We start from the raw sequence: 8,769 nt of genomic DNA, 5'->3' as shown, positions 1-8,769 counted from the left end.
TTGGAACGATCAAGTGGTCTTCCAACTTTTTTCTCGTAGTAAGCTTATACGTACCTAAAATAATTTTTCAAAAACTTTGTATACCTCACAACCGAAATTTTGAATTAGGCTGAAAAAAAATTACTAAAATAAAAACTTGTAGGAGGTGGCTCATTGAGTTATAAAAAATGTTTAATTATTTTCTCAATTATAGAGGGTCACACCCAAGACTCTTTGTTTATAATCCATTGCTGAAAGTGCAAGGGCCTTATGCAACCAATTAGGCTATAAGTTGATGAAATATGATTGAGCGAGGGAAGCGAGAAAAAAAATTGCAAAATCCGCAAAATTTAAGTTGTTTCTAATTTTGGAGATGCACGTGGCCATGTGCTCCCCCTGGATCCGCTACTGTATACGAGTATAAGCTACTTTAATAACTTTTTATATTTATGAATAAAATTATTAAAAGCCCAAAAGTAACCTGTATGCCCTTTCCAGTGTTGGGCGCGATAACTAATCTTTCAGTTCAGCGATAACGATAATCGATAAACGAAAAATGCCTAAAGCGATAATGATAAACGATAAATCAAAAAAAAGTTAAGCGATAACGATAAGCGATAAATTATCGCCGATAATGTCCGATAACGATTATTTTTTTTCTTGATTAGCGCTGCCCCATCTCATGCAGCACGAACTGTTTTCATCAACATGACGAAAAATCGAACATAATATACGGTACTGTAAAGGGACAAAACTTTTTGTAAGTTATGCATAAATAGAATCACAACAGCGGCAGTAGGTATCGAATCTTCAACTTCTTGATCCAGAATCAAACCACTAAGGTAACCGCCGTGCTTATTATACCCTCAGATACCAGTTGGATGCTTTTATCAATTGAGTTACACTGCCGCTTACGTGCAGTAGGAAAAATAATTAAATCAAATGAAAATATTATAAAAAATTCCAAACTTTGTATTTTGCTTTCTACGCAAATTGCTTGAAAATTTATCAGTAATCTTAAGCGTTATTAGTAGTATAAATGTGCATACTGTGAAATCCATCAAGCTTGTCAAATTAGTCGTGTTTGTTTAAGAACGATAACACAACTTAATTATCGTAATTTACTGATAATTTCAGATAATTTTTTTTGTTTTCTTTGTGGACACCATCATTAAAGCAATGGCAGAACGCTGAGTTGTTGAGATAAGAATTGCAATGTAGGCACTGTATTAGTGGGAATAAAAATATTTGATTGAGGTAGGCTAGGTCGCATAGGTAAATGAGAAAGGTTATTCTGTATTTAGCATAATTTTACCACGCAACTCGATGCGCCTATTGTCATGCAAAAACTACTACAAGATGCAAAAAATGTGATGTCGGTCTGCATGTCAAATGCTTCAAGCAATATCATATTCCGCAATGACTGGTTTCAGTGATATTGTGTTACTTTGCTAATTTTCATCTTCATATTTTTTGAACTTTTATTTTAATAAAATGCTCGATGACAATAATGACATGACAAGACATGAACAAGATATTTCCGATTTATCACTTTGAGCGATAAGTAAAATGTAATAACGCTTAAGCATTAAGCATAACGCTTAAGCATCATGTCGTCCATGACTGCCCAATCCATCAACCACCACATGGAACGCTTGGACTGAAGACCCTGGATGACGAGACTGTCGAGTGGCTGATGACATCATGCCCAAACATATAGTCCCGAAGAACAGCTCATACGACGAAGAAGAAGCATTACGCACAAGAAACTTGTGAAATTTGATAACGGATTTGCCTAGCGTCTTATATATAGGACGGCTTTTTTCTCAAAAAGTACAAACACAATTAAAAAAAAAATAATTGTGATATGTTCTTTAGGTCATAATTATGCAATATTTAAATTTTCCGAAAAATTTTTTTAAGTACTTTCACTTTCGGCACAAATGGGTTAAATTTTTAAGTTAAATGGCACTTACGAATTTGGTTATTATTTTTGGATTAAAGTTATATCGCCAAGCTAGAAAAAAATCGATCTTATAGTCTATAAGCAATCTTGTGTTGTTATTGTGTGTGAATTTTGTCTTTTAAACTGAGTTTGTGACGTAACCGCACGTCTCAAGGCGAGTTCTTGCAATTTTGGTTAATCTACTTATCTAAAGATTTAATGCGCTTAAAACAGTAAGTTTCAGGTTTTGATGAAAGAGATTTTATTTTTTTACGACAATTACTAAAAATAACACTTTCAACGAAAAAAGAAAACACAAGAATAAAATAGTTGATCGTAAGGTGGCGCGAAAGACCATGTTTCCGATGTAAAAGCGGCCTCGTATTGCGACACTTTCACAAACCACTTGCCAATTTCTTTCGCTTCGCTTCAAAGGTATCTGTAGCCTATGTCTGTGCGCTTACATTTTAATTGTAAAATTCACTCGCGATTGCCGATTGCAGCAAAACAACAAGAGACTTGTTGCATGCATTTCATTGCATTGCAATTTGCAACTCTAAAAATTATTGTGTTGTTAGGGCCGTCGCTGCAGGGGGGCGTGCCCCCTCCCTTGACAACGACCTGTGCACACACACTTCAGGTACTGAATAAGAACCGGTTTTAATTTTAGTTTGATTAACTAGGTGGCTAGTAAAAATATTACTATTCATGGTCTTTCCACGTGTGTTGATCCGAAATAAAATTTATCGGCGATTAATTATCGGCGATAATCAAATATTGCCTTTGGCGATAACGATAAACGATAACTGAAAAAATAATTGAGCGATAATGATAAGCGATAAAAATTTATCGCCGATAATTATCGCCGATAAATTATCGCCGAAAATGACCATCCCTGGCCCTTTCTGTTGCATACTGCAAAAGACAAATGCAATACGGTGCACAGTAGGCCAATTTCATTATAGATTACAAATTGTTCGTAAATTAGAGGTAGATCACATTTTAAATTTTCTAAATTTTAAAACACCACAAAGTTAGTCTAGCTTAGATTAGGCTTCTGTATGTGCTACTAGTTGTTCTAATCTGTGCTTTCCTCATAGAATAGTCAAGACGAACACTTCTCTTCAGCAGGCTAACAAAGCCTACTCAGAGAAAAAATGCGGTCTCGAGCAATTAAATCCATCGTCATATTTCATTGGAAACTGAGAATAGAAAGAGAAGATTTGAAACATATGGCTGATTTTTTACGATGCTCTGAGATCAAGGAAGCAGACTGTTAAGGTAAACATTGCAGATATAAACACAAAACGAAACAATTTTAAAAATCAATATTGGGAAGGTTGAAAAAACTGCACGAAACCATGTCAAACAATGGTAGGCTAACCTACATTTACTTCATGGCAAAAACAAAAGCAAGCATAATTATGATAAGTAACAAAATGTATGTCTGTCGTTGTGCTAATGATGAAAGCTACAGCATGGTCATTGGTCAAGTGACCTTCAGTGACAGCACGTTTTTTCGTTAAAATTTGTCAGTTAAGTAAAATAGGCAATGCACTGTAGCCTATATTATAAATCCAATCCACTGTCCCCAAATATTGCATGCGGTATTTGACCGGTTTTATGTGTGGAGTAGGCCTACGAAGACCTTTTTCACGTAAGTTACGGTACTTTAAGAGCACTTTTTGTAGGCCTAGCCAGGGCCATAACAACAAAAAACGTGGCCCCTCCAAACATAAGTCCGCGGCCCCTTACAATGCAGAAAATGGAATGCGGTATTTATTTTATACAACATGCAGGGTTCATATTATGTATACACCGCACCGCAGAGGGCACAGTTCAGCTAACCGTTCCGCACAGCGGTTAGGATCGTTCGGCGCCGCCCAAACATTTTAACGGCCCCCATTCTTTACGGGGTCCCCTCCGGTTGAAGGGTACGGAAGGCGCTTGCTACGCCTCTGGGCCTAGCAGTTTGCATTTACTCTACGACAGCAAAAAGTACGATAGGTCAAACAAGATAAAATATTTAAAACCCTGTGAATATCAAACGAAACGTAAATTTTGAAATACGCTTAGTCTTCTATGAAACATTCCTAAGTGAAAGTAAGTTAGTCAACATGTTTTAAATAAACACTGACACTGGCGTCGGACTATTATGTTCCAACACGCACAAATGGAAGATAACTCTATCCGCGATCTGTGAGTGTGGCAAGGAGGTATAAATCGCAGACAACGCCATCGGCCATGCGTCAAATGATGTGCGTGGTCTGCGTAAACTGGATGACGAATAAATTCAGTGGCTGCTCGACACCAGCCCAAACATCTAGATTCTAGCTAGACCAAGAGTCTCAAGCTCAAATATTGTTTTGAGGCCCATATAAATACTTGTAAATGAACCTCAATACCTTTGTGCATTTCGGAAAGTTACACTGAGCTTGTCTTCCTGGCTCGTTTCGATTTTTGAAATGTTGCGGACGGATCCTATAAAGTTTTCAATTCACACTCTCCTTCCACAGGTACCTCGACTCCGCAACCTATAGCTCCAGCAACCTAAGCTGATGGACCTCTTCCCCGGGTGCATCGCCACTCCAAAAACACGCCGCTCCTCGCCACCGAGGATGTGGCGGGCCGGTTCTTTGAAGTCTCTAACCTGGTTGTGTTTTTGAGTTTTCTCGCTGTGTCAATTATAATTCGTACTTTTGCGTTGTCAATGCTGATAAAACAATTCATCACCGTTCAATAAACAAAATAACACAGTAAAAACGCAATAAATGGGGTAGTAAGAACGCTGCAAGAACGTAAGATTGCAAAAAAGAAATAGTCGTTAAAACAGATATAAAAAAACACTGCAAAAACGAAAAAAAATGCAAAAGGAACGACCTGTTGCTGTTGGAGAGCAAACATCTTGCAACCGACTTTGAAAAAGCGTGGAAAAAATGAAATCCTTGAAGAACTGACGGCTGAAAAACTAACAAGGCAATGTGATTGTGATATAACAATGCGGCTTTCTCACAAACAATAAAAATACACCACATTAAGCTAGCCCTTTTTAAGTCGGGAGAAAATTGATGGGCATTTTCAGATTTTTTGAACAAATAAGTGAATAGTGAATAAGAGTAGGCTATATTTTGAACGTTAATTATTATTTGAAAGTTCAAAAACGCATGGCGGGCCGCACAAAACGTCTTCCCGACCGCGTGTTTGAGACCCTTGAGCTAGACCGAGTTGCCACCACTGCTCAAGGGTGGTAAAAGACAGAGCCCCTCGACCCTTGGAGTGGCCAAGAGTTTTCAAATACGGAGAGAAATAAGCGCCTTTCACGCGAGGCCGCGACGATTCTTATACAGTACAATTTGCCTATAGTGACTTTGGCTATAGTGACACCTGTTGCAAAGTCCCATTTGCATACGCAACAGTTGAGTAGAATTCGTCTATAGTGACACTTCGGTTATGGTGACACTTTTTCCGCGGTCCCTTCGGGTGTCACTATAGGCGAATTCTACTGCACATTCGCAGTTCATATTTTTTCAAGCGAATAACGAAACCAAATTGCTACGATCCCGAAGTGAAAAGGATCAAAATTTTTTTTAACATAACTTACTATTTAGCCTATCACATAGGATAGGCTGAGCATAGGCTAATGAAAAAATATATATGTCCTTTGACTTGCTGGTTTTTGTGAAGAAATCTCTTCATCCAAGCATTGCAAACTGCTTTATGCAGGTAGGCTAGTCTACCACTCTACCTCATCAAACTACTGTTTGTATTCGGCGATTGATGGCTTATCATGCCACTTTTGAGTTAATTCGGCTAACATGTAGGCTATCTCTTGCGTATATAAATTATCTGGATAATTTTTTTATCGTGTAGCGCCAGAGAGCTCTGTCGTCTCTGACGTCACACGTACACGTCACTAGAATCTTCCAGAAAGCTCCGCCTTGAGCGCATAACTGCACGTCTCGGGAATTCAATTCAGTAATCGGGAATTCAACTTCTGTAATCAACGTCACTATGCCGAATTCCTACCTTGGTTCATCGTTATGTAGAATTGCAGTCGTGTTGCGTTGTGTGATCATATGTAAAACTCGCAATCTCACACTAGTACCTTCTTAAAGAAGTTAAGCTCATGATTTTAAATCAATCAGTCGTTTGTTATGTGAAAGTCAATCAGTCGTTTGCTATGTGAAATTTAGTCTTTTGTAGAGTTCTACAACATGTAAAAATCAGAGTGTGTTAAGTTTTTGCTATGTGAAAATCAATAGTTTGTTGAGTTTTTGTTCAATATGAAAAGTCGGTTCTTTCAATATGGAAATCAGTTGAATGCAATATCAAAAGTCAGAACTTAAAACCAGTATCAAGAAATCAGTCTTAGTAATTCTAAAGCAATATATCAGCTTCGTTGTTGCTACTATTTTCTATTTTTGGCACTGCCAGGATGACGTTTGGATCAGTTTATTGTTAATGTAGCAGCGACAACATTTCGTATCCAGTTGTTGGTGGTGGAGCTTTAATATTCCGGTGTTTTCCTTTACTTTCTGTGTTGCTGGATCGAAGATTAAAAACTATAAACAATTACGTTGTGAGCAAGCATTGATCTTCTGAGTTGAGTTAGTAAACAATACAGCGGCGTAATCGACCTCGTGTCCTATCATTCCTTGCCGACTTTGCCCAGGAATGTTGCCATCCCACTGATGGCTGTGTATGGGTGGATATGCTGAAAGCAGCGTCCGCTACAATCGATTAGTTTAAAAACACTAACTGCACAGTGCACACACACACATGAATCCATGCCATAGCTCAGTACGGTGACTACTAAGCGGGACGCAAACTGACTGATTGGTCTAGGCTACTAAGGCCCACCCCAGAGATCTCCGTTGTTACAAGTCTTTTAAACAAAAGTGGAAGCTCTGATTGCTTGCTATGGTGAATTGAGACTAACTGGTAAAGTTTCACAGCCTAAAGTTCAGAACTTTTTGAGTTACGGAAAGTTGAAGTTTGGGGGGACTGAAATTGAGTGGTTTTATTAATTTTTACATATTTTAGACTGCTCTGCAGTTAACAAACCGCTTTGACTTCTGTTTTTTTGCATTTTATGTGAAAAATATGTGCATGCTGATGCAGTAAAATCAATAAATTTGAACTTTTTTTTCGAATTAAAGCAAGACTGATAATGATGATCAGACTAGGCTAATGTTGGTAATAAGGCCCATGGGCCCCTGGAGTAGGAAAATTGTACCATTGTACGCCCCTGGTTAAGAAAGTGAGGGTTAAAAACTTAAGTGACCCAAACAATTCTTGTTATACCATTAGCCTAATCCAATTTGTTATTGCAATGGAAATATCATAATTTCAGTATCAAAATACTTTAGCATCCCGAACATATCAAAAAACACCATGTTGCTTTGAAAAAAGAATGGAGCGTGGGGGGAGGGAATAGTTGTCTCTGTGTATTTATTTGTTAGTTCTGTGCCTGTGTTGACGATTAGAAGTTATTTTGTGGTGTTGTTATTGTGAAAATACACCTTATTTTCTATCACTTTTGGTGCAAATTCAAACCGGGCCTTATTCACAACACATGCATCTAATAAGGCCCGCTTGAGATTTTTTTTAATATTTCACAACTCATTTTCTACTTAGAAACTTATTTCACAGATATGTTGTTTAGGTAGACCCAAAGTATTCTCATTCCAAGCTTCGTTCAAAATTATGCAGCATTTAGAAAAATATTGAAGTTTGAAAATTAGCGGGCCTTATTAGCTGCAGCCTGCAGGTACCTTAGTCTTGCAAAGACTGGTACGGTAGCCTACTAGTGAGTTGCGTTTAAAAATGGCTTTGCTGGTAGTAGGATTTCTTTGCCTACTCTGTTCTTCTCCACGATGACCTAACCCATCAAGATTGTTCTCTGACTCTTATCGACCATAAGCGCTATTGATAACGCACCAAGGCCGATCAATAAGTTATAGCAACTGTTGTTTGTTTTTTATTCTTACTAATTTCACTTGCTCATTTATTTCTCTTCGTTTTTCTAATATTTTAAGTCTTAATCTAAGGTGTTGCGACCGTGCCACATTAGTGACTAGGCCTATCCTGTTTTGGTATCAAGCACGTTAGGCTAAGGTTTGCGTTTTCTCGCTTCTACCTTCTCTTAGACCAGCGGTTCTCAACCGGTGGGCCATGGAAAGATTTTGAGGTGGGCCACAGGCCTATTTGAAAATTTGCCGGAGTTAGTGAAAAATTTAGTTTCATTTGTGTTACTAAAGTTAATTTTACACTTGTGTGTTTTTAGTCGTTTTGATTGTAGCAACAATGAATAGTGCTGCTGTAATTTGCTGCAGAATGGTAACTTCCATTCTAATTATTGAAATAAAAATTTGGTGGCGTGATGTAATCAATGCCGTCTGTTGCACCATATACGAACGTTGATTTTAAGCAACTACAACAGTGTGGTTCTTATAGGGAGCCACTTGGCTCCGCAAGGAGACATTTTTAACTTAAAGGGGGAATAATCGTGTTGAAAGGAATTGGAAAGAAATGTAAATTTATCTAAATAAATAATCTATTCAAATGGTTAATTTATTTATGACTGAGCACATAGATTTTGATCAACGTCGAGGTTTTACAACACTTTATGATGCAATAGACCACTTTGTGATTACCATCAAGTCATCGCCTAACTGAAAGCGGTAGCCCACTGAAATTTGTGCAGATCAGTTTTTAGTATTTTTTGAGAATTATTGTGGGGAGAAATTGACAATACTTGTGTCTTTCAAAGGAGGAATACGGCATTAATGTTGAGAACCCCTATAACTACAAATTGGTCAATAACGTTCAGGAGCATGCATCTC

The sequence above is a fragment of the Aplidium turbinatum genome, chromosome 15 (assembly GCF_918807975.1).
Source record: "Aplidium turbinatum chromosome 15, kaAplTurb1.1, whole genome shotgun sequence".
NCBI lineage: Eukaryota > Metazoa > Chordata > Ascidiacea > Aplousobranchia > Polyclinidae > Aplidium > Aplidium turbinatum.
The sequence above is the reverse complement of the archived record's forward strand: the minus strand, read 5'-3'. Positions refer to the sequence as shown.